At 46.9% G+C, this 26,535-nt stretch overlaps 1 long non-coding RNA gene across 1 annotated transcript; it reads left to right on the top strand.

Annotated features, from left to right (window-relative positions):
* The first annotated feature begins 745 nt into the window (after nucleotides 1-745).
* LOC143844298 (uncharacterized) lies at nucleotides 746-16,973 on the top strand. Its single transcript, XR_013233937.1, has 4 exons — nucleotides 746-1,164; nucleotides 1,900-1,988; nucleotides 13,957-14,015; nucleotides 15,604-16,973. It is a non-coding gene; the product is annotated as an uncharacterized LOC143844298 (long non-coding RNA).
* The last annotated feature ends 9,562 nt before the right edge of the window (nucleotides 16,974-26,535 follow it).

Below are 26,535 nucleotides of genomic sequence, written 5' to 3'. Positions count from 1 at the left end.
GTAGTACTGACACCAAGGACAAATGTCCCTTTTCATCTTGCAGACAAGCTGGTTCTGGTGTACTGGGGAATATCAGGATTAAAGTCTTCCATCTGTGAACAGTCCATCATTGTGCTCTGGGGCCGAGCAACTTATGGAGTGTATAAGCTTTTATAAGCTATTTGTTTTAAAGAGACTTCAGTGGACCAAATCCCGTTAATGTTTCTGAGATAGATGATAGCAAACTAGAGATAGACAGACAGACAGACACCTCACAAGGCGACTTGGAGTGGCTTACAATATTTAAAGAACAAAAAACATGCATGCAATACCCCCCATGTTTTTGTGAATGACAACTGAATCCAAAGGACAAATTTTGTTATTCTAGCAAGGAACTAGCCACTCTTCATCATCATACCACATATTTGTTGTGATGCTGTTTATTAATTTACTAAAAAAGATTGGGATGTCTGTGATTAGTAGGGGGGGTGCCCTAATTGAAAATGTACCTGGAAAATACCTAATTGGTAGTTTTTGGATGTATTGCAGGATCCCAAATATATCTGGGATTTTTAAGGAGAACTGGTAGAAAATCCTGCATATATTCAGGAATTACTGGCAAACCTGAGCAACAGCTGAGAGGCTGGAGCAGATTGCTTCAGTTGCTCAGCTGTTTAGGGACTTGCTTCTGCAGTCTCTTTAAATAGGTGTTGTTTCAAGGGGCTGCAGAAAGGAAGCCTGCAAAACAGCTGAGAGGGGACACTCTTCCTGCCATGTCAGCTGAGGCTGTTTTGGCCTGTTTTATGGAACTATAAAAGAGAACGCCAGAGAAGCTCATGGGGGTGACTTCTACCCATAGGACCAGCTGCTTGTTGATGTGAGACACATCTTATGGTGCACCTCCTGAAATGGATATGAATATGGACTATTCCCATGAGTACTTTATGAATATGGACATCTATAGTCCCACCCCAGGAAGTGTTCAGAAGAGGCCAAGCAAGCTCAGGAGGCTGAGGCAGAGACTGCAGCACACCCCTGGGGACCCAGACAGTGACTGCAATGCTAATGGGGGATTGAGGAAGCGCTCATGTTCCCTATGAGGCAGAGGCTGCCCCACCCCCTGGGAGCCCAGCCAGCCTCTGCAATGCCAGCAAGGACGGAGGAAGTGGCAGAGGCAGCCCCAGGGTAAAAAATTAAATAGAGAAGGGAAGGGAAGGGGGGGTGTGCTTGCAAGTGCATGTGTGTGCGTGTGTTTGCGCATGCTTGCTAAGGAGGAGAGGGAGTCTGTGTTTGTGTGCTTGCTTGGGAGGAAGGGAAGGAAAGCCAGGGAGGGAGTTGGGAAACTAACTGGGAGGGGGGAGGGAAGGGAGTCTCTGTGTATCTGTGTGTTTGCTTGGGAGAGAGGGAAGGAGGAGAAGGGGTTGGGAAACCAACAGGTAAGGAGGGAGTCTCTCTGTGTGTATATGTGTGTGTGTGTTTACAGGGGAGGGAGGGGGCCCTGACCAAGTAGCCCCAAAGCAGGTATGTGGCCCACATACCCTCTGAGAGTTAGACTGTCAGGAGAACTTTTTGGGGTCTGTTGGACAATCCAGTTTAAACAGGGCTGCCCAGCTGAGCCCCAGCACAGCCTGTAGAAAGAGTTCTAACAGGATCAGCTCCTTGGCGGGCTCCGTTGGGCAGTCCAGTTTAAAGGGACCACCCAAAATAGCCCCAGGTGAGCTCTTTCAGGCAGTCTCTCTTTATTTATTGATATTTTATTTCTCAGTCTTTTCGGTTTGGTTGTATTGGATAAAAAAAAATTCAGGATTTTTGAAAAATCCCAAATCCTAATACTATACAGGTATTGGTGTTTAAGGGTTTTTTTGTTTTGTTTTGATTTTTGACGGGGGGATTCTAATGTTTTTTGTTTTTTTGATCCAGTAGACCCAGATAGAAAAAGTCCAAGAAAAAAAATTGCATGCACACACCCTGTGGTTATGGAAGGAAACAGCTCTCTGCACCTCATCCAGGTGAGGAATGAAAATTCAGACCCTTTTCTCCAAGAGAGATGCATGTTCGGAGCATGCAGAAGATCGTCTGGCCAGAGCATGTCAATAAAACTTGGCGTGATTGAGGATGATGGCAGAACCTTTCTGTACGGGTATTAAGGATGCTTAAAAGATATTCCTGGTTATACACATCTGGTTATAGATAGAGAGGGCTATAAACTAGCGTGTCGTGCTCCACAACTCTTTCCCTTAACAAATAGACTAGTGTGAACAGCTGCCAAAGTTCGGCTTCATAACTTTACTAATGTAAAGGGGGGTGGGAGTTTGGTTATAGTTTGACAAATGTCCCTGTCTCTCCAGGAACCACAGTAATTTTTATCTAGAGACGTGTTGAACTACCTGTGTATAATTTGGGCATCTGGCGGACTGTAGCTTCCACTCATTTCTCAACAGAAGCCCTGCATATTGTCTCTGCTTCTTTCCACTCTGATAACTTTTGGCCAGAAAAATTGCTGTCCTCAGAGGTGATAGCATCAGTTCTTTGAACAGGGTTTTTATTTACCTTCTAACCCAGCGCCCTTTTATGAGCTGCGGGAGATTAGGCACTAGCTTGGGATTGCCGGTGCAGGACAACATTTATGTGGTCAAACTGAATCGATGCCAGCACTTAGCAGGGTTGGGACTATGGATGGACAGTGCAGGCATGTGCCACCGCGTCACGGCCAATGCATAGCGGTCCCAAAAAGCAGCGTCTGTGGGAAGTGAGAAGCAGAGGTGGTCTGTCGTTGCCCTGCCAGCCCTACTCAGCTTCCGAGGTCTGATGAGAATGGACTATAGAGGAGGCTTTCTCAACCAGGGTTTTGTGAAGCCCTGGGGTTTCCTGATGGCCCTGGAAGGGATTCCTGAATGGGCGGGAATTCATTAATTCTTATATACTTTTAATATGTGTTCAATTTTTAAACAGTGCAGGGGCTCATGGGAATTGTAGTCCATGGACATCTGGAGGGCTGCAGTTTTACTACCCCTGATATAGGGTCATGTCAACCTGCCCCCCACTCAAATGACCAATGATCGGCCTGGAGTTGGTGGGAAGAGGCGGGGGCCTCGGGTAGGCGTGTCCACAGCTCTGCTTCCCAACCATATTCTGCCTGATTGCACCACTCCTGGGGTTTCTCAAAGCCTGAAGGATGTTCCAGGGGTTCCTCAAATGTAAAAAAGCTGAGGAAGGCTGAGCTATGCCAGATCTTGTGGCTAAACTGCAGGGTCTGAATTTGATGAGTAGGTGGAATCCCTTGGTGATTCTGATAGCTCCAGAATTAAGCATCACCCAAACATCAGAGCTTTAACCTCTGCTCTTGTTTCTTGGTCAGGCTGGGGGATGCCGGAATGCAAGGGACGGGCTTTGAGTTCTCTTTAGCTCTAAAAAGGATAGAAAACGAGGGCCTGCATGAAAGGGTGAGAGGGAGAAAGGCCATTCGGAATTCCTCCTGTGATCAGGGTGGTCCTGCTGCTCCAGATTCAAGTCCTGCTCTGCATGTGTTTTGCTTCCTCCAGTGGTTGATTCAATGCTACAACTAGGCACGTGCAATAAAAACCCGGACCATTTTGGATTCAGCCCCCCCCCCCCCCCAGACATGCAATAGATGGAAAAGGGGAATTTCGGTCTCTTTAAACATTAAACTGCCCAATCTCCACGTGGACAAATCATATTCGAATCAAGGCTTGGCAATTTGGCCAACAGTGAATCGGGCCATTTAACTACGGGGGAAGATTAACTACAGGAGACTCCTTCGGGTAGAGAAAAGTGGCGTATAAGAACCAACTCCTCTTCCTCTTCCTCTTCTTCCCCTCCTCCAGGGTGTCTGTTGTGGGGAGAGGAAAGGGAAGGCCAATGTAAGGTTCTTTGAGACTCCTTCGGGTCGAGAAAAGCATAATCTAAGAACCAACTCTTCTTCTTCTTCAGTAATATCAGGGCTCTCTCAACCTCATCTCCCTCACAGGGTGTCTGTTGTGGGGAGAGGAAGGGAAGGCGGCTGCAAGCCGCTTTGAGACTACTTCAGCTAGAGAAAATCGGGGCATAAGAACCAATCTTCTTCTTCACATACTGGGACCCCAGTAGCAATAGATAGATCATTCTTATACGTGTCATCCCCCTGTTCTTTGAACAGCATGCCTATTTGAGTGCCCCGTCTTTCAGTGGGGGAAAAAAAATCTTTATTGAAGAAAAGTAATGAAACAGGTGTACACAACGTGAAACTGAAATTCGCCCCTACCCTGCCCACCTATATGATCCCCAGAGCCCCCACCCACCCACCCACCCCCTGTGGTGCTTGGAAATTTACTGCCCCCTGTGGGAGGGCACCAGAAAGAAACCAGTAGGCATCCCCTTTGGTCAAGTAAAAGTGTGAAAGGCAAGAAAAGCTAACTCTAAAATAACAGTACAGCACACAGCGGAATCAAAAAAAAATCTGGCATGGCAAGAACTTGTGCTTTGTGTATACACGGACAGTTTTGATATGCACACAACACTGCAGGGGTAGTCAAACTGCAGCCCTCCAGATGTCCATGGACTACAATTCCCAGAAGCCCCTGCCAGCATTCGCTGGCAGGGGCTTCTGGGAATTGTGGTCCATGGACATCTGGAGGGCCGCAGTTTGACTACCCCTGCACCACTGGATCTTCTACTGCTGCTGGTCTCCCATCCCAAGGACTAATCCGGATAGACCCTGCTTGGCTTCTTGGCTCTGGGCCATCCAGACCAGAGCCTTTAGAAAATAATAGAATCAAGAGGAAGGGTTCCTTCTACAAGGAACTTACAAATGATTTTTTTTAACCGTGCATGGTGAACGACAACAGAGGGAATAGGAAAGGTAGATAATGTGGTAGATAATTGAGCAACGGGCTAACAGCTGTAGAAAGTATTGGAGTGGACGTGTGATTTCCCTTTCGGTGCCCTATTGGTATGCTCAACCTTGACCCAAAAAGATTAGTACCACTACACATACATAATTCAGCATTTATTTAAAGACTTTTTCTCATTTTCTGCCATTGGTTTCTATTGATTTTCTGCTTCTTGCAATTTGTGGGAGCTGGCCAAGTGTCACCTATTTCATTTCAAATTGGTAACACCGCACAAGACCATGCAAGAAACACTTTAATGTATCAGGCCACGCCGTGTGCCTTGGTACTGCACACCATAAAATGCATGCCATTTGAAATCCCCCCCCCCCCAAAATACTTTTCTCACCACAGTTTAGCTACACTATCGGCCTCTGAAAAGTAATTGCTTTTAAATATGTACTAACCTGCGTATTGAGAACTGCTGTGGAAGAGTGGCTAAGAAGGGGGAACTAGTGCTGGGAAGTACCAGATTCAAGGCTTTCCTTAGCTTGAAGCTATCCCAATGGCTGTAGGTGAGCTACCTTCAGCCCCTCCTGTATATTTCAAGGTTCATAACAGCCAAACTAGTTGCTACATTCAACTCCTATATGTAGGTTTGCCAGCCCCACACCCAGTGGAGGCAGAGGTCCTTTGCTGCCAGCCCCCCTTTATTTATTATTAGGTTTACACCCCACCCCTCCCTTACAAATAAAAAGGCAAGTGGCCTTTACAATAGTTAGTGCAATAAAACAATAAAACCAATACTCCCCCCCATTAAAACATAAAACAGTCAACCCAAAACAATAGCAAGATCATAGAATCACAGAATCATAGAGGTGGAAGGGGCCATACAGGCCATCTAGTCCAACCCCCTGCTCAACGCAGGATCAGCCCGAAGCATCCAAGAAAAGTGTGTATCCAACCTTTTCTTGAAGACTGCCTGTGAGGGGAAGCTCACCACCTCCTTAGGCAGCCTATTCCTGATGGCGGACAAAAAAAAAAGATGGCGGACAAAAAAAAACAAAAATAACTCCCCAACTCCCACTCCCAAAAGAGGGAGAACAATCCAACATCCAGCCATGTGTCCACATCACAGCTCATAAGACCTGGAAGTGACATCATCACATTGGGGAGCATCAAGGCACTGCTCTGGTATTTGGGCAAAAACCCTACAAAAGAAGCAAACTTTATCATAGTGTTTTCACCAAATACCAGAATGTTGCCTCGACTTCTCAGACCTGATGGTGGCAGGTCACGTGAGCAATGATGTAGACATGTTGTTTTAGATTGACTGGGCCTCCCTACTTCTCCCAGTAAGTCCTCCCCCAGCAGCTGCCCCACATCAGGTTATGCTGATGCCAGCCCTGTGTTTAATGCTGAATTTTGTGGTTACCATTGACTTCTAGCTGCTCTTCCTCGAAATGCAGTGGAGTGCTCTAGAGCAGGGGTAGTCAACCTGTGGTCCTCCAGACGTCCATGGACTACAATTCCCATGAGCCCCTGCCAGCATTTGCTGGCAAGGGCTCATGGGAATTGTAGTCCATGGACGTCTGGAGGACCACAGGTTGACTACCCCTGCTCTAGATTGAGAAGACCGTAAGACAGGTTTCTTTAGGAAGATGAGCTCGGCGCACACAATCTGCTAAGATGGTGCTGGTATGCGCAGCTGACAAAGTTGGCACACAAGTAACAGCTAGGGTTGGTACCAACATTCAAATCCTTGCAGGAGCAGCTGAAGATGCACTTTTAGCTGGACTCATGGAAGCTCACACCCCGCCATAAATTTTGTTCGTCTTTCAGACATAAGAAAACTTTGGTCTCCCTTTCTCCTGTCCTCCTTCTTTGCTCAGGTTGGAGAGTGGGTTGTGCAATCATCCAACAGGGTAGACAGAGCTTGGCCTTCAGAAGTCAGAACAGGAGGCTGAGAGGTAGCATAATGGGAGCCTTTCCTATTTTGAGGCTATGGAGGCAAGAGCCCCTGGTTTCCCTTTATGAGTTTTCCTTTATGAGTTTCTGACAATGTGGACAGAAATCCACTTTGTGGTGTTTGTCCAAATGTACAAGATGTGCAGGATCCCAAGCTGGTCCAGGATTTTCACTCAGCATACCTTAGCAAATCTTCTCCTGGTTGAATGAGGGGTTGGGGGATCCGGATATCAAAATATGCCTGTCTTTGCTATTTGCCTTCATTTAACATCTGTTTTGCCAAGTATCTCACTCTGTCATTTTAGGCTGGTTCTGTTCCCAATTGATTACCTGAGAAGTCTTAGGTGTGAATTTTTAAAGTAAAAAGTTAGTTGTGGGGACTCTTTGCTCATCCAATCACTATGACAACACTATCAATGTGGAATGTGGCTAGCAAAAAAACACCGTCACAATTCTTCATGCCCAAAAAGACTAGTGTGGGGAACAAGGGGGGGGGGGGGGCTAGAGTCATCTGACTTAGTCCTAGCAAGGACTGTTGGGGATGAAGCATCATTGTACTTTACAGTAAAGAAGCTTTCCTACAAATGGAGTTTTCTTTTTGAAAGCAATCCGCTCAAACCTCACACAAGACTGTGCTGGTGGAAATGAGTTGACAAAATTGTCTTGTCACACGACTTACATTTCTTAAGCGTGATTAGAGCTGCCATACAAGTGAAATAAGAGAAAAAACATCCACAAGGTTTCTACTGATTGTCACAATAAGAGACCTTGACTTGGTGCAAAGGCTACTTTATTGGAAGAATGCAAGTAGGCCTGACTGGTATGTTGCCAAGACTAAAGAACATTAGCATCGGGGTGCTTATACCCCTTTCTCCTGCCCACCCCCCCCCGAATCCCATGAGTGAGGAAACAGAATATGCAGGATCAAAGATATAATTCCCTGTGAAAAAGCCAGATTAGACCTTATAGCAAAGGCAGTGGATACCAAGGACGTTTCACACCAACCCCACAATCCCCAGGACTCCCCTCCTCCCAAGTGCCCACTAACATCACTTGGCATGACAAATGGGGACAGGTACAGGGTTGAAAATTAAACAAGTGGCAGGGTGCTGTCAGATGTCAGAGTGCTCAGTTTCCCAGTAAGCCAAACGTCTGTATAAGAAAGTTTCTTTATTAAGGAATGAAGACATCCGGTACAAATGCATTGACAGAACTTAGGCTCTTGGCTCCTGGGCTGTGTATATATTTATTTTATTTATTTATTATATTTATATACCACCCTCCCCAGGGGCTCAGGAGAACAGGAGAATGCTTCTCCCCCCCTCCCGTGGGAAGTGACAAAATGCATTTCAAAGGAAGACGAAACACTCCAGATAACCTAACTACAAAGGGGAAACTAAGAGTGCGCGGGGGAGAAGTGGGAAGAGAAAGGGAGGTAGGGAATTACTGTGAGAAAGCTAGCAGTTATAAACCAAACAACGGGATGCAACCTTGAGGTGTCAAAAGCAGGCATCTGGGCAGCATCACAGGACAAGCATTATGCATGGCAGAAATTCCAGGGGGATTCAGACAGGCGCAGTCAAATGGCTCGATGCATATCAAAGCAGAAGGGCCCAAGAAATGGAATGCATGAATACATGGCAGAATCACCAGCTTCTGACAACACCCTTAGGCCCGATCATTTGTGGCTTGAGTGTTGATTGTCATCCATATGCTGATACCACGCAGCTTTATATAGGCTTATCCAAATCTCCTGGTGATTCAGTAGAGGTCCTGAATCACTCACTGCCCGGCCATGGGTCGGTCACTGGCTAAGAGTTGAACACATTAATACTTGACCCTGAAAAGGCAATGGTAACAATGGTTGGAGAAGGCAGAGATTGTGAAGGACCTTTCTGACCAAGCTTAGTGTGAGGTATTGGCAATCATACAAAACCATTCATGGCCTTGGCTTCCCCCTCACTTGTGGAACGACCTCTCCCGCTATGCCAGGGGTAGTCAAACTGCGGCTCTCCAGATGTCCGTGGACTACAATTCCCAGGAGCCCCCTGCCAGCATTCGCTGGCAGGGGCTCCTGGGAATTGTAGTCCATGGACACCTGGAGGGCCACAGTTTGACTATCCCTACTCTATGTTCTGCCACTACTTCCACTCATGTTGGCAGGGGATCCAACCTGTAAATGGGCAATATCAACATCTGCCCATCCAGATGTTTTCTGAATTTCCTTCCCTATCTTGTGGAATAGCTTAGAATCATAGAATCATAGAATCATAGAGTTGGAAGGGGCCATACAGGCCATCTAGTCCAACCCCCTGCTCAACGCAGGATTAGCACTAAGCATCCTAAAGCATCCAAGAAAAGTGTGTATTCAACCTTTGCTTGAAGACTGCCAGTGAGGGGGAGCTCACCACCTCCTTAGGCAGCCTATTCCACTGCTGAACTACTCTGACTGTGAAAAACTTTTTCCTGATATCTAGCCTATATCGTTGTACTTGTAGTTTAAACCCATTACTGCGTGTCCTCTCCTCTGCAGCCAACGGGAACAGCATCCTGCCCTCCTCCAAATGACAACCTTTCAAATACTTAAAGAGGGCTATCATGTCCCCTCTCAACCTCCTTTTCTCCAGGCTGAACATTCCCAAGTCCCTCAACCTATCTTCATAGGGCTTGGTCCCTTGGCCCCAGATCATCTTCGTCGCTCTCCTCTGTACCCTTTCAATTTTATCGATGTCCTTCTTGAAGTGAGGCCTCCAGAACTACACACAGCACTCCAGGTGTGGTCTGACCAGGGACTATGACATCTTGTGATTTTGATGTGATGCCTCTGTTGATACAGCCCAAAATGGCATTTGCCTTTTTTACCGCTGCATCACACTGCCTGCTCATGTTTAGTTTACAATCCACAAGTACCCCAAGGTCTCATTCACACACACTGCTACCTAGAAGCGTATCCTCCATCCAGTAGACATGCTTTTCATTTTTCTGACCCAGATGCAGAACTTTACACTTATCTTTATTAAATTGCATCTTGTTCTCATTTGCCCATTTTTCCATTGTGTTCAAATCTCGTTGAACTCTGTCTCTATCTTCCGGAGTATTTGCCAGTCCTCCCAATTTGGTGTCATCTGCAAACCTGATGAGTAGTCCCTCCACCCCCTCATCTAGATCATTAATAAATATGTTAAAAAGTACCGGGCCGAGCACCGAGCCCTAAGGTACCCTGCTACTCACCTCTCTCCAGTCTGATGAAACACCATTGACAACAACTCTTTGAGTGCGGTTCTCTAACCAGTTCCCTATCCACCTAACTATCTGAAAATCCAGATTGCAGTCCTTCAACTTATCCATCAGAACATCATGGGGAACCTTGTCAAAAGCTTTACTAAAATCCAAGTAAATGACATCAACTGAATTTCCCCAATCCAGCAAACCTGTTACTTGGTCAAAAAAGGAAACTAGGTTGGTCTGGCAGGACCTGTTGAAGACAAATCCATGCTGACTTCCTTGGATCACCAAATTGTCCTCCAGATGTTTGCAGATCGCTCCCTTTACTATCTGCTCCATTATCTTCCCCACAACAGAGGTCAGACTCACTGGTCTGTAGTTTCCCGGGTCATCCTTCCTCCCTTTTTTGAAGATCGGAATAACGTTTGCTCTTTTCCAGTCCTCCGGAACATCTCCAGTCCTTAAAGAGGTTCTGAAGATGATGGACAAGGGCTGTGCAAGTTCTCTGGAAAGTTCTTTGAGTACTCTCAGGTGCATTTCATCCGGACCAGGGGATTTGAACTCATCCAGTGCAGCTAAATGCCTCTCGACAACCTCTCTATCCATGTTAACCTGCCACCCAGACACTATCCTTTGGTTACAGCCATCTCTAGATGTGCCTAAACACTTTGACCTGTGGGAAAAAACAGATGTAAAATAGGCACTAAGCCTTTCTGCTTTCTCTGCATCTTTCGTTAGAGTTTGTCCATCCGCACCCAACAGTGGGCCTATTGCCTCCTTTACTTTACGTTTGCTCCTCACATAACTGAAAAATCTTTTCTTGTTACAATGAGCTTCCCTGGCCAATCTTAGCTCACTCTCAGCTTTGGCCTTTCTGATGATTGATCTACAGTGCCTAGTAACCTGTAGGTACTCTTCTTTAGAGCTCTGTCCTTCCCTCCATTTCCTGAACATTTTCCTTTTCTTTCTTAGTTCCTCTTGAAGTTCTCTGTTCATCCAAATAGGCTTCTTAGAGCTCCTGCAGTGTTTTCGTCTTTCTGGGATAGTCATTGATTGAGCATGCAATAGCTCTTGTTTGAGTAGCGCCCACCCTTCACATGCTCCCTTCCCTTCCAGCATTCTCGTCCATGGTATGACACTCATCATTTCTCTGAGTTTATTAAAGTTTGCCCTACGAAAATCCAACATCCGCGTCTGGCTACAAGCTTCCTTGGCTCCCCATCTCAAAAGGAATTCTATGAGGACATGGTCACGTCCCCCTAGGGTCCCCACCTCCTTCACCTCATCTACCAACTCTTGCCTGTTGGTCAGTATTAAGTCCAGTATGGCTGAACCTCTTGTGGGTTCATCTACCATTTGATAAATCAAGTTGTCAGCCAGGCAGGTCAGAAAGTTGCATGACTGAGGACGCTTCGCAGAGTTTGTTTCCCAGCACACATCTGGGAAATTGAAGTCACCCATGATGACAAGGTCCTGCCGCTTGGATATTTTTTCAAGCTGCTCACAAAGTGCAGCATCCACATCCTCTCGTTGGTCAGGCGGTCGATAGCAGACACCAACCACCACACTGTTTGTTTTCCCCTCGCTTATTTTCACCCAGATGCTTTCCACTGTAGATATGCTCTCCTTCACTAGAATTTCCTGACAGGTAAGCCCTTTCCTCACGTACAGTGCCACTCCTCCACCTCTTCGATCTATTCTGTTTTTTCTGAACAGTTCATATCCATCCACTATTACATTTCAGTCATGAGAATCATTCCACCAAGTTTCTGTGATGCCTACTAGATCATACCTTTCCATCAGCATGAGAAGTTCCAGCTCTTCCTTTTTATTGCCCATGCTTCGGGCGTTAGTATAAAGACATCTGAATCCTTTTACTTTTGGTTCCCTATGAGCTGGCCTTGCCGGTTGGGCTGCCTCCGATCGTTTTCCTTCCATACACTCCCTATGTTGATCGTGTCCTTCCCCTAGTGGCTTTAGTTTAAAGCTCTCCTGATGAATCTCCCCAGGTTCCTGCCAAACACATTCTTCCCCAATTTCGGTAAGTGCAGTCCATCAGGTGCTAGTAGGCCTTCCTCAAGAAAGCCTATCCCATGGTCCCAGAAACCAAATCTCTCCTGCCGGCACCAACTACGCAGCCAGTGATTCACCTCCATTATCTTCCTTTCCCAACGTACTCCTCTTCCCTTGACAGGCAAGATTGAAGAGAATACCACTTGTGCCCCCATTTGCTTGAGCTTCCTCCCCAGATCTTGATAATCTTTTTTAATAGGAGCGATGGTATTCAGGGACATGTCATTCGTTCCCACATGGACCATCACAAATGGGTAGCGATCCGTAGATTTGAGGAGTTTGGGCAGCCTTTCTGAAACATCTTTAATTTTTGCCCCTGGCAAGCAACACACCTCTTGGGTTAGGGGGTTGGGCCCAGCCACATGGCAATCCATTCCTCTTAGCAGTCTCCAATTACCAGTACTCTTCTTTTTTTTTCTTCTCAACTCCATTTCCTTCTGTCCCCGTGGTCTCTTCCCTTTGTCTTAGAGTTTGTTTTGGGACCTCTTCCCTTGTTGACCCTTGCACCTCCTCTGCAAGGGCCTGAAATCTATTCTGGAGCTCCAAAGGCCCCGAGAACTGTCTCGCCCTTCGCCGTTCAGTCTTTTTCCGAACTGCCTGCAGAGGCTCCCTATTGTGGTCAATCTCCTTATCTTCTTCAAGACTGGTTGTATTCTCTTTATTCCAAGTTGCAGAGCTCTGGACTATGAACTCCTCCCCTTTCTTACTTTGGGTCAGAGTAATAATTCTATTTTCTAGTCCCCTAATCTTTTCCTCCAAAAGTCTTACCAGCTTACACTTGGGGCAGCTGTAGTCCATCTTGTCTTCTGGGAGGAAGGCAATCATGTCACACTCACTGCAGATGATGGGATGAGTGTCCTGGAGGTCCATTGTAATGTCTAGGCAGTGCAAGTACTAGGGAAATATAATCTACTGATTCTAACTGCTCGGCCAAGAACCCCAGGCTAAGAGCCACAGGCCAAGAGCCCTTTGTCTCTCGCCCTCTGGTGAGGAGCAGCCCTTTTTAATCCTCCCAACAATTACCCAGCAATCACCTCACCCAGGCAGCACAATAGCCTCACCTGGTCAGCAGCAACTCTCCCTAGTAGCTCTCTCCACGTGCTCTCAGTTGTCTGAGCTCTGCCTCTGGAGGAGCTTGAGGAGTTCAGGAAATAAGCCCACTCTCCCAGGCTTCTGTAACTATTCAATATGGCTTTTCTGCACTGCAGTGCACAAAATGGTTCACAAACTTACTTGGCTAAATGATTGAGACTTTGGTGGGTACCATTGCACGGTAGGATTCAGTTATGTCATTTCTGTGTCACTTCATGAGTCATGAGAGCACTTCTGTTCTGCTTCAGCTCTATCTGGTGGTTCCAGATTTCTAATATCCTAATACATTTAGTTCCTGAGTGTCCCATTTTGTTGACCAAAGAGGATAAAGGGGAAATGGTTATGCGAATCCTGCTTCTTAGAGCATGCTCAGTGTGAGGCAGTGTTTCGTAGGAGGTTCTCATGGAGAAAAAGCTTGCTCTAAGAATCCCCAAAGTGTTTCTCTGCACAGATGCAGAAAGCCTTAATGGAGTGGTGCACAGAGGCGACAGAGTAAGAACATTACTTGCCTCCCCTACCTAATGCATTGCCTTGATCCAGATTTCCACGGAGGCTGCTAACTGAGATAAAATTACGCTTTGGGGGACAGGGATTGGATGATGCACTTTTAATGCACTTCAGGAGTAGACATTCTTGTTTTGCACAGGAAAATCCAGCTGCAAAAGCACAGTGAACGTGTGTGGAATGACTCTTTGTCTCACCTCTAACGATGATCGGCGTTGCTCGCTGGAATTTGTTTAGATTTTTGTTAATGCTTTTAATTCTCGATTCTTTTGCCTGGTTTTTACTGCAGACACCCGCTGCATGAACACGTGCTGTTGCCTTATGCTCAGCTGCCGCAGGTACATCAAGGTCAGTCGCACCACTCCTGGCTGGCAGAGTCTCCCCAGGGTCCCGGGAAGCAGCCTTGCACATTATCAACTTGTCTGACCCCTTCCATGGGAGATGTTGACAAGTTCTCCGTTTATTACAGTCAATCAGAATAATGATCAGATTAGATTAAATGCCTTGGGCAAGGGGGGTAGCTTGCAGTTTGGCTTTCAGAGAGGCCAGAAATGCGGATGGGGATCCTGGCCTCTCAGAGATCAGCCAGAGGGCAGGCAGCATTGTCAATCAAGAGGAACTCCATGTGTGTGTGGGGGGGGGGATTCAAGGACAGCTCAGATTTAAACAAGAAGTTGCCAGTGGTGGGGTCCAATGTCAGAGTCCCCCGTCCAAAGCATCCGTTTTCTCCAGGGAAACTGAGCTCTGTAGTCTAGAGAGGAGCTGGAATTCCACCTCGAGGCTGGCATCCCTTTGATGAAGAACACACTATAATCATGCAAAATGCCCCACAACAGTGGACAAAATCAACACCGCAACAACAGAAGTGATGGGCAACAGTCAGGACTCCTGCCTCAGAACAACGGCTAGTTACTTGATCGAGAGGCCATGCACAAGTGCTGGGTGGAACTTAGTCGTGGGATTCATAAGATGCAATAAGTATTTTTGACAGAAAATACAATTTTCATTATTTACTCATTAGTATGAGTAAATACTAAATACAGAGAGCCAGTTTGGTGTAGTGGTTAGGAGTGCAGACTTCTAATCTGGCATGCCGGGTTTGATTCTGCACTCCCCCACATGCAACCAGCTGGGTGACCCTGGGCTCGCCATGGCACTGATAAAACTGTTCTGACCAAGCAGTGATATCAGGGCTCTCTCAGCCTCACCCACCTCACAGGGTGTCTGCTGTGGGGAGAGGAATGGGAAGGCCACTTTGAGCCTCCTTTGGGTAGGGAAAAGCAGATGTAGTGATGTAGTGATGGCCACAGGAATAAACAGCTTTAAATGGAGGATAGGTTTATCAGTGACTACTAGCCATGATTAAGGATGGGCACAAATTGAACTCTTGCAATGAATTTTCCCCTGTTTGTAGATGGAAAACCAAAGTTCATATTATCATGCATTTCTATGAACTTTCCAGGCAGTTAGTGAGATTTATGCCAGTTCATGGGCAGAGCAGAAAGCAATAATTTAAAGGGTCTGTGAACCCCGGATTTCTACTCCAACAGAAAGGTACAAAACCAGAGTGACTGGGGGTGCTCCTAGCCACTTAAATGTTTTGTTCTTTCTTGTAAAGTCTGTTTCGATCCTTCTTGTGAGGCAGCCGAGGAGAGCTCACCCCCACATCACCTGAGGATGCCTCCAACACCTGAATCTCCCAATAGGGACTCATCTAGGAGTCTGGTGGAGAAGAAGAGGCCAGTGGAGGAGAAAGGGTGACCAGCTGAGGCTGATGGGTCCTCAGGCTAGAGCAGCCTCAGCAGCGTACAATGCAATACAGTCCATCTTTCAAAGCACCCATTTTCTCCAGGGGAACCAGTCTTACAATAGAGAACTTATGTGTTTATTTTGATTTGCCTCATTTATACTTTGCCTTTCTCATTTGGAATCACAGCAGATTTCACAGAGTGAGTCAATGCCATCAACAGAATGGGACACCCGATAAACACCAAATAGAACTCCAGAACCAACCAGAAATTGTGTCCATCAGCTCTATGTCGTCCAACACAGAAACCAAAGAATCTGGGCTTCACCACCTTCCTCCCTTTGTTTCATGGACAGGCAAAGTATCATCTGTCCGTTTTTTTAAAAGGCTTCCTTATCGTCCCATCTAATAATCCAGAGAAGGCTACCTGTGTCTAATAATTTATTGGCTAATTCATTATCCCTTATTCATTATTTCAATCATAATTCCTCTCGCTGGCCTACATTCTGGACGATAAATCAGTGGCTTCGAGTCATTGCCTTGTATACACTAAAAATAAATTGTGGGATGTCTTGGGCTTGCGGATTCCACACTTTTGTGGATAATCAAATGGAACAGGAACGGGAGAGATGAGTTGAGGCAAAACAGCAGAGCCCTTGCCAGTGCTTGGTCTTTCCCAGAAATCAGTCTCATCCATATTTCTGCAGCTGCTGTAATGGCGACATGGGCATGACAAATTGAAGTGTACACCCACAGACACAATGCTAACTGGCCGTTTCTCACCCCACTTAAGGATGTCTCTTTCAGTGATGCTAATGGGACTTAAGTTCCCAGGGAAGCTTGTTTCCTGTTGTAGCGTGACAGTCCAGTGAATTATTGCATGGCAAACAAACCAGAGATGATGCTAGATTATTTATTAGTTTTTTATACCCCCCTCCCATATGGCTCAGGATGGTTAAAATAAAACATTGCAGGGGTAATGCATGGAACAGTCTAAATATATAACACAGTCATAAAATAACATGTCAACAGTAAGCCAACAGTGGTTCCGATGGCCCATCCAATCCAACACTCTGTGTCACACAGTGGGCAAATCCCAGGGGCCATCAAGTGATGCACCAGCAGGGAAATCAGATTCCCCAGTATGAACAAAGCCCTCTTGAGTTTTTGTTGTTAGAAGAGGAGACCATACTTCTAGCTACCTCTGCTTAATGAGAGGTGGTGCACACAGAAAAGTCTGGTGAATGGGGCTTGCAGGAGTTTTCAGATGTTTTTCTGAGTATGCTCACATTGCCACCAGGAATCTAGAAAGAAAGCACTAATGCAGCCAATATAGGACAAGAGTCTTTAGATGGTGATAAAGGCCAGTGGTATTCAGCCACACCCACATTCACCTGGAGCCCCACAGAGTCTGTAGAGAGTGTCATCCCCACAGGATCAGCTGCTTGCTGAGTTCTTTTGGGAAATCCAGTTTAAAGGGATGGCCCGCAAGAACCCCAGCTGAGCCATCTCTTGGCTGGTTTTAGCAGCTTTGCCACTGGTTTTATGTTTTCTCCGTGTTTTTCAGTTCATGTCTATTGGACCAAGAAAGAACAATCAAGATTTCTGAAAAATCCAGGATCTGAATGCTCTTCCAGTATTGAAATGTGTCCCTCATCCCCAGGAATCCTGACATGTCTCCTGTTCCAATAGACTGGAACAAAGAAATATGGTGAAAAATAAACTGCACGCCTCTAATATCAACTGAACAGAAAATAAAGAAGATTGAAATGGTACACTGAAAACTATATTAAAGAGATGAAAGGATGAGAGATTCTTTCTAAGAAGAAAGTTTTGAGGAAAAGCCTACTTCAATTTTGACAGTGAAGTGGAAGGCACACTGATATCCAGGAGAAAAAATTCTTCAAGGGTAGTTAGGGTATCAGTAGAAGTATTCCCAGCCACAAAAATGGAGTCCATCAAATGCTTAACAAGATTATGTCAACAAATACGGGAAAACAGAACAATGTTTGAGGCTGAGACTGGGAAGAGCAACTAGGAAGGAGCTAGAAAAGATTCTTAAGTATAAGGACTGCCACTTGCGACCAAGATCAAGATACAGTAATTTGTGTCATAGTGATTTGGTCATTTGTACCACTACTATCCATAAGTATGAAGGTTGGATAATGAAGAAATTGGATGGGAAGAACATTAATTCATCTGAAATGTGGCGCTGGGGGAGTGTTTGATGGATACTGTGGACAATCAAAAAGAGAAATCAGTGAGTCCTGTTTTATATCAACTCTGAATTCTGTTGTACTTGTGTCCTTTGGTCACATTAGGAGAAGGCAAGAGTCACTGGAAAAGACAATCATGCTAGGAAAGTGGGAGGTAGCAGGAACAGAGGAAAGCCCAGCATGAGATGGATTGAGCCAATCAAGGAAACCACAGGCCTCAAGGCTGTCAATAATAGGATGTTTTGAAGGTCGTTAATTCATAGGGTTACTGCAAGTTGGAAGTGGCTTGGGGGCATGTAACACACACACATTTGGGAAGGAATTGGCCGAACAAGATGAATCTTAGCATGGGAGATAATGCCATGCCTAGAAGCAAGAGAGATGACAGTTCTCCCAAGTCCAGTGAATGTGTAGACCAGGCAGAAGATCTCCACCAGCTCTCCATCTGGGGGCGGCCTTAGAGGAGTGTTTAGGATCACTACAATCATAATGCCCAATGTTTACGTGCATATTTTGGTTTCTTTTATGGTCTGTTGAGCACTGTGTCTCAATAAACCATTTCAGTGAGGCTATTGAGTGAGACTTCAGCATGGCCCAGTGGGGCAAATGGGACATTCTGGAGAGCAGTAGGTGACACCTGGTCCCACTTTGTTCCTTTTTCTGTCGGCCTTTGCTCTGTTCTCAGTGTCTCTCAGCTACGAATTCATCCAGGAGGCCTTCCCACCTGTCAGAGGATACAAGCAAAGCCTCTGCCTCTTTTCTGTGAGGGCTGCATCTTGGCAACTTGAAGCCTCTGCTGTTATTGCCCTCCCTGGTCTCCTTAGAAGCAGGTGTGAGCAGAATGTTTGCCTGCTCTTGCTTTCAGGCGAATGCCTTGGGGCAGCAAGGGCTCTGGAAAGGGGCCTAATGCTTAGAGGGAATGAAGTACCTCTCCAGGCCAATCAGCTTGCAACCGGAGTGCGGAAAAGCTGTACAGGGCAGGAAAAAACACTAAAAGCAGGGCACAACCTCCTCCCCCCCCAAAAAAAGTTTAGATTAGAGCTACCAGTCTCCAGGAGTGGCCTGGAGATCTCCCACTATTTTAGTAACAGAGCAGATAGCTTAAAGTTTGGTGGCATACCTGGGATATTTGGGGCCTAGGGAAGATGGGTGGGCAGGTCTTGGTGACACAGAGGGTGGCAAGGTGGGGTGCTTGGTAACACGGAAGCAGAAGCACTCAGGGTTGGGTTTGGTGATGTGGGGTGTGGAGGCTTACCCAGATACTCTGCAGTTGGCGGAGCATGTGCCTGACTGCTTTACCCTCATGCCGCCACCGCCCCCTCCCCTCCCCCAGTTCGCTGCAAGCCCAGTGCCAACGCTCTCCTGCCCGGCTGAGCCTTGCCTGGTGTCCAAGTCCAGCATCCTGTTGAGCAGAGAGCTGCAGTGGGTGGAGAGCCATAGTGGGCGGTGGGGAGGCTCACAACAAGTGGTACCCAGGGCAGGTGGCCTGTTGCCACATTCTAGATATGCCATCATTAAAGTGCAAACAATTCACTTTCCCCTCAGTAACAGCTTCACCCCCCCCCCACCAAGTCCCTCTCTTTCCTCTTGTTGGTGGCCCCAGAAGCCTCCAGGATGAGGGTCCCAAATGAACTCCCCGTTAGATAACTTAGCCCTGAAATAATCATTCATAATTTGTAAGGCAGATCCAAAGTCCCTCTCCCTTATCAGGTCCCATTCTCAGCTCATACTTACCTTAAGCAAGATGCTAAGAGCCTCGGATCCAGGTTGAAACTCCTCAGCAGGGGCATCTTGTTTTCCCCCCTCTGCTTTCCACTCCTGGTGCACCCTTCTGCAGCTAGAGGCTCCACCCCTCAGGGGTAGTCAAACTGCGGCCCTCCAGATGTCCATGGACTACAATTCCCAGGAGCCCCCTGCCAGCGTTTGCTGGCAGGGGGCTCCTGGGAATTGTAGTCCATGGACATCTGGAGGGCCGCAGTTTGACTACCCCTGAACTAGGGGCTACACTTGCCTACATAGCCCCTTCCCAGTGTGCCTCCCTACAGGACAGCCTCCCAATCAACCATCCAACTGGAGCCTCGTGCCTCATTTGAAGAGACACTCAAGTAAATCTATCTCTGGCTTCAATGCTGTGAATGTTTTAGCTTCAATGCTTTTAGGATGTTTAACACCCTGACTAGACTATGATTTTTAAAATTAAATTTATGCCACTTTATGGTTACACTGCATTATTTAATTCCGCGAGACACCTCAGGCAAATCTCTAGAGAAGTGGCATATAAATTCTCCAAATAAATAAATGATAGCTCTATAAATCTGAGCCAAGAATAAGCCCTTTTGTGAAGACCAAGATCAGGTGCCCCTTTGGAAAGTACAGAGAGCTTTCCCCCCTCCCGTCTGAGAACAACCAAATGAATCCACCAACCTGGACTTAAGTTGGACAAAATGTTATTTATTTATTTATTTAGATTTATATACCGCCCTCCCCGAAGGCTCAGGGCGGTTTACATTAAAACTAGTCAACGATACATGAAACAGTCTTCGTTAAAACATACAGTAATTAATAACAGTGGTTGTAACCATATAACAGAATAACTTAGCTCTGAAATAAAATGATTAGGAGGCAAGAGTAACTCAGGAATTTCCTACAGTGGAAATGAAGGCACTGATTAATTGTGATCCCTCCTCCCTGAGAATTCCTCCCCCTTACAGAACTGAGCCCAAGTCTGCACATTAGCTTCATTCACATGTGTTCTTCCCTTCCCCCAAGTCCCCCCCCCCTTTTACTTTCCCCCTCTCCCTTCCCTCGCTTGGACTGTAAACTCTCCGTAACTACTCCACAGCACCTAGAGACCAAGGAAAAGAGAACGTAAGCAAAACATGGCCTGGGCCCTGCTAGGGCATCATCAGCCACATGGGGGGGGGGGGGGGTGCCAGCTCTAGGCTGGGAAACTGTTTTGGGGGGAGGGATAGGATAGAACTCTGGGGAGACTTCAGTGACCATAGAGTTCACCTTGCAAAGTAGCCATTTACTCCAGAGTAACTGATCTCTGTAACCTGGAGCCCAGTTTTAATTACAGGCTGGTAACCCTAAGCCACAGCGTGTAACCAACAACAATAAAAAATTGTCCTGACAGTCTGACTCTCAGAAGGTATATAGGACACATACCTGGTCTGGAGCAACTTAGTCAGAGCCAACCTGCTGCCTTCCTTCCCTCCCTTCCTCCCTCCCAAACACACACACACGAACAAGACTCACTTCCCTACCCCTCCCATTTCTCCCCTTACCTAATGACCTCCCAACCTCCTTCCCGCCAAGCAAACAAACACAAGCACATGCGCACACATTCACTCCCTTCCCCTCTCCTGTTTTCCTGCTGCCTCAATCAACATGGGTCGCACACGCGTGAGTACGCACGCATGCACACGCACAAGAGTACATGCGCACACTCATGCATGTGTAGAACCAGTTTGGTGTAGTGGTTAGGAGTGTGGACTTCTAATCTGGCAAGCCGTGTTCGATTCTGTGCTCCCCCACATGCAGCCAGCTGGGTGACCTTGGGCTCATCACAGCACTGATAAAACTGTTCTGACTGAGCCGTGATATCAGGGCTCTCTTCTTCCAATATTGCCCCACCCGAAAGCACCAGGAAGGCAGAGCATCTCTGCCCCAGACAGAGGGTTCCATCTATACGTTGTAGCTAATAACCACTCATGGACCTCTGAGAGCCAGTTTGGTGTAGTGTTTGGGACTGCGGACTTGTAATCTGGCATGCCGGGTTTGATTCTGCGCTCCCCCACATGCAACCAGCTGGGTGACCTTGGGCTCGCCACAGCACTGATAAAACTGATCTGACTGAGCAGGAATATCAGGGCTCTCTCAGCCTCACCCACCTCACAGGGTGTCTGTTGTGGGGAGAGGAATGGGAAGGCGACTGTAAGCTACTTTGAGCCTCCTTCAGGTAGGGGAAAGCAGCATATAAGAACCAACTCCTCCTCCTCCTCCTCTTCTTCTTCTTCATGTGCATGTGCATGAGTATGCACACATGTACATTCACTTCTCTTCCCCCCTCCTTCTTACCTGCTCCTCCCCCACTGCCTTGGCCCCCGCGGGTTGTGCAGCACCTGCCGAAGCACCAGGGGCCGAGCAGCAGCTGCAAACACCTTGGGGCGGGGCGGCTGCTACCTTGGCCTCCGCAGGTCATGCAGAGGCTGCCTCAGCCCCCAGGGCTAGTGCATTTGCTGCCTCAACCTCAGGGATGCCTCGGCCCCCACAGGTCACACAGCGGCTGCCCAGGCCCCAGAGGGCTGTGTGGCCCCTGGCTGTACTCTCCATTTTCTGCTGTGCTTTGTCCATGTACATTTCCGTTTGACGAGGTGTGCCAGAGGATGTGTCCCACATCAACAAGTGAAAAGTGAAACTAAAGCAAAATGACTAGACCAGGAATGGCCAAACTGTGGCTCTCTAGAGGTTCATTGCCTACCATTACTATGGGGAATTGTAGTCCATGGACATCTGGAGAGCAAATAGCCAGCCCTGAACTATACCAGAAAATAAGGAAATGCCAACAAGGTCACAATTGCCCACAATATGGCAATGCCTCTTTTTGCTTATATCTCAGTAAAGGGCCAGATACATCTGTGATATTGCACTGAAGACAGGTGTACAGCAAAGAGGATATTGTTTAGGAATATGAAAGATAAACTATGCTTCTTGATTTAAGATCAGCCTTAACTGGTAAAAAATGAGATCCTGGTAAAGGAAGAAAGGGAATGAGGAGGCAATGAGGAGGAACTAATGTAGTTTGACGGCACCCCATAGAGCAAACCTTTGATCTGACTGGCAGACTGCAGCGGCTTCATACAAGGGAATGTTCTGATACATCATTTAAATTGCCTCAAGTCAGGGGGTTTTGTTGCTGTTGTTTGCTTAGAGGAGCCCAAGCAAGAAAAGAGCACAGGGCCTGCAGATAAGGGGGCCTGGGCTTCTGAGAGCAGATTTTTGAAAGCAGTAGACTGTCTTGTCCTCCAGAATGCAGGCAGGGACTATGCAAATATGAGGGGCTCCCGGAGCCAAAAGAGCCCTCAGCAATACAGGTGACCGTGTCTGGGTGAGGACAAGGCTAGAAGTCTTCTCTATGGCATTTTTTAAATGGATGTCTGCTGTCACAATTTCCCACCTGCCCCACAGAAGTACGGTTCCCCTAGGGATCTTGAGAAGGTGCAAGGAGAGGGAATTCTCATTCCTGTTAAACAAACCCTTCTCCATCATTTCCTGCTGGAACTTGCAACTTTGTTTACAAGAGGATCCGGGAGGGAAAGGGGTAAGAGAGTTGGGTACACTCGGCAGCTGACCCCACCCGCTCAGGGGTTAGACTTTGTGCCTTTTTAGCTGTCACCTGTATTCTGTTTTTCATATTATGTAGGTCAGTGGTCCCCAACCTTTTTATCACTGGGGACCGGTCAACGCTTGACAATTTTACTGAGGCCCGGGGGGGGGGGTAGTCTTTTGCCGAGGGACGTCGCCGCTGCCACCTGAGCCCCTGCTCCACTTGCTTTCCCGCTGGCGCCCCTGACTTACCGCCGTCCGCTGGGGTCAGCAGCAACTGCACAGTGCCATGCCGAGGGAGAGCACCAACCATGGCGGCCACTGGAGAGCACCGAAGGTGAGCTGGCGGCATAGTGGCAGGGCAGCCCCTGAGGCAGCAGCCGGGGAAAAGCTGCGGACCGGTACCAACTGATCCATGGACTGGTACCGGTCCCTGGACCGGGCGTTGGGGACCACTGATGTAGGGTCTCTCTTACCTGGGCTTGGAGTTGTAGCAAGTTAGCCTTTTTTAAGTTAATCTGTTCACGATAAATTAAATGAACCTACGTGAATAAGGCCTGTATGACGGGCGTCTATTTTTGTAAGTAAATTTTCTCTTGTTCCCTCTGGATAGGCACAGAAAAGGCCCTGTTTCGAGGAGCTGCCTGTCTTTCCCTTGAAGATAGGGAAATACAAAGCGGTACCTCTGATGGCGAGCTTCATGACTGGGTAGATTACTAAAGTAGGCAGATTACCAAGTGGTCCTTAACCTTATGACAAACCACAAACGTAATAATCAGACAGGCCTGCATTAAAGGAGATCAGTAATTCCCCACCATGTCAACCATCAAGAGCAGGGGTAGTCAAACTGCGGCCCTCCAGATGTCCATGGACTACAATTCCCAGGAGCCCCTGCCAGCATTCGCTGGCAGGGGCTCCTGGGAATTGTAGTCCATGGACATCTGGAGGGCCACAGTTTGACTACCCCTGATCAAGAGGCTTCCTGGTTCACATCTGCTCCTTCCACAAAACACCTAACCCCCAAAGCAAACAGCCAGGCCCAGTCTTCTTCCATCAGGCCTTATTAGAGTCACTGAAAGGGCTCACCCGCCCAGAATCCAGGGTTTCCTGGATTCACAGGCTTCCATCCACTTGTCAATACGCTGGCGGCCATTTTGAGTCTGTGCCAATTCCCTCTTTCTTTTGAGAGCCAGTGTTGTCCGGTAGTTAAAGTGTTGAGCAAAGGGATGGGAAATGGAGGACTGAATCCCCACTCATGGAACTGGAGCTCACCGGGTGACCTTGGGGGCAGTCACATGTTCTCAGCTTTACCTGTCTCGCAGGGTTGTTGTGAGGATAAAATGGAAGAGAGGGAAATGATGTCAGTGGCTTTGGGTCCCCATTGGGGTGAAAGGCAGGATGTAAATAAAGTAAGGAAATAACCTTCAACATTCCACACGTACCTATAGGCTCATCAAGGGAGCTATGGAATAAGTAATATGACTTCTTAGGGTTTTTAAAGGAGCCACAACCTCCTGAAAAGTGAATGAAAATGTTGTCTACTGATCTGGAATATTTCATTGGCACACATCGCTGATGTATCTTCTTGAATGTTCTGTGAACCAGATCAAGATCGATAGCCTGGTCAGTCTGTCTCTAGTAGTAGAACTGAGAAAATGTCTAGGCCAGGGGTAGTCAAACTGTGGCCCTCCAGATGTCCATGGACTACAATTCCCAGAAGCCCCTGCCAGCATTCACTGGCAGGGGCTTCTGGGAATTGTAGTCCATGGACATCTGGAGGGCCGCAGTTTGACTACCCCTGGTCTAGGTAGTCCCTTAAAGACTAACACATCTGTAACAGCGTTCATGAGTCACTGGTGACTTGTCAAATGCCTGAAGAAACAGGATCCTTCTTGTCTGAAAAAGTGAGCATGATTCACAAATGCTCCTATGCTACCACCCATTTTTGCTAGTCCTTAAGGTGCTATTGGACTCTTGCCTCTGTTCTATGAGCCAGTATTCATTTTTTTCATAACATCTGTTTCAAGGCTCCTACTTATGAGCTCCAGATAAAGCAAAGTTTTAAAAATAATTTTTTTTTCTTGTAAATAATTGCATTATCAGTCTTGGCATTGAATTATCATTTGTCTGTGAGTTTCTTTCATCCAGCTTTTCCTGGTAAGAAAGCAAACAAAATCATTTTACATGTGGAGATAAAAGCCCACACAATTAGCTAAACAGCAATCATCATAAAACGCACACTGAGAAGAGACTTGGGGTTATGCAAAATCTCAGACGTCCATTTTCAGTCCCCGAAAGAATAATCTCAGCTGTTCAACATGAAGGGGGCGGGGGGGGGGGGTTGAAGTTATTTTTATCAATAGGTGCCCACAGGAAAAACACTGTAATTTGCCTGTTCACAGATTTTCCCATCTACAGATGCTGATGCTGGGGAAAGGTTACTGTACAGCTTTGGAGCACTGCCCTTTCGGGGAGGTTCTACTCGAGTGGCCACACAGATTCCCAGGAGACATGAATAATGATTTTTAACCCACCACTCCTCTCATCTAACTCCCCGGCCATTCTCTGACAAATGGAGGTTTCACGGGAATGGGACATGGGGCAAAGTTTGAGTCCAGTGGCGACTAAGACCAACGTTTCTTTTAAATTCAAGGTAGAAACTTTTGTGTGCAAGCGTACCTCTTTAGATACAGTCATGATAATACGGATGCGTGATAAAGCACACTTTCATTCAGGACAAGGTTGAACTCCAGGGGTACCTTTAAGACACAGTTTAATTGTGAGGATTAGCTTTCATGTGCACGCATACTTCTTCGGGTACAGGCGAAACAGTTTTCCTGTAGCCTTCCCGATAGATAGAAGATAGGATGAGGTGTAGTTTCCAGGAAGGGCTAGTTAGTGTCAAGATGCATATGTAAGCGGGAAATAAGTATAGCTAAGATTGGATTAAAGCAGTCATTAAGACCTGTGGATGGCTTCAAACTGGTATACAAATGCAACAGTTGAACATACATGAGAACTAAGTTACTCCTCCAAGGACAACCCCCAAGGGCAGCGGAGTTCAGTTCTGCGTCTAAGTGGGAACTGAGCAACTTAGCACATGGATACAAGGTTCAACATTTCTTTAGCCTCCCTTTTGATACTGATGGCATTTGAGCTGGTTATTCTATAAGGAGAGAGAGCAAAAGGTCTGGTAACTCCTGCATTGATGTTGTACTGAGCTAACTGGGTTCTCCCTGGAAAATTCAGAAAGATGGACAGATGCACAGGTAAGACAGCCTTAATGTGCAATTGTTTGGGTTGGGTTAGGGTTGATGCTCAGTTTGCTTCACTAACCATGCTTCCCTTGGTTATCCTCTCCCAACCCATGAAAGCCATTTCCTCTTTTTCAACCTTCTGTGGCCACAAGGACCAAATGACCTCTATCATGATATGGATTTAGAATGTTTCCCTGCAGAGGTCTTCAGCATGTGGTTCCAGGTGCCATTGAACCTTTCTTTTAGCCTATTTGCTTGTAGGCCATAAGTGATGTCAGTGAGGTGTTTGATTCCACAAGCCCGCAACAATTCCCTCACCA

This window comes from Paroedura picta, chromosome 9, assembly GCF_049243985.1.
Source record: "Paroedura picta isolate Pp20150507F chromosome 9, Ppicta_v3.0, whole genome shotgun sequence".
Taxonomy (NCBI): domain Eukaryota; kingdom Metazoa; phylum Chordata; class Lepidosauria; order Squamata; family Gekkonidae; genus Paroedura; species Paroedura picta.
The sequence above is the reverse complement of the archived record's forward strand: the minus strand, read 5'-3'. Positions and strand labels throughout refer to the sequence as shown.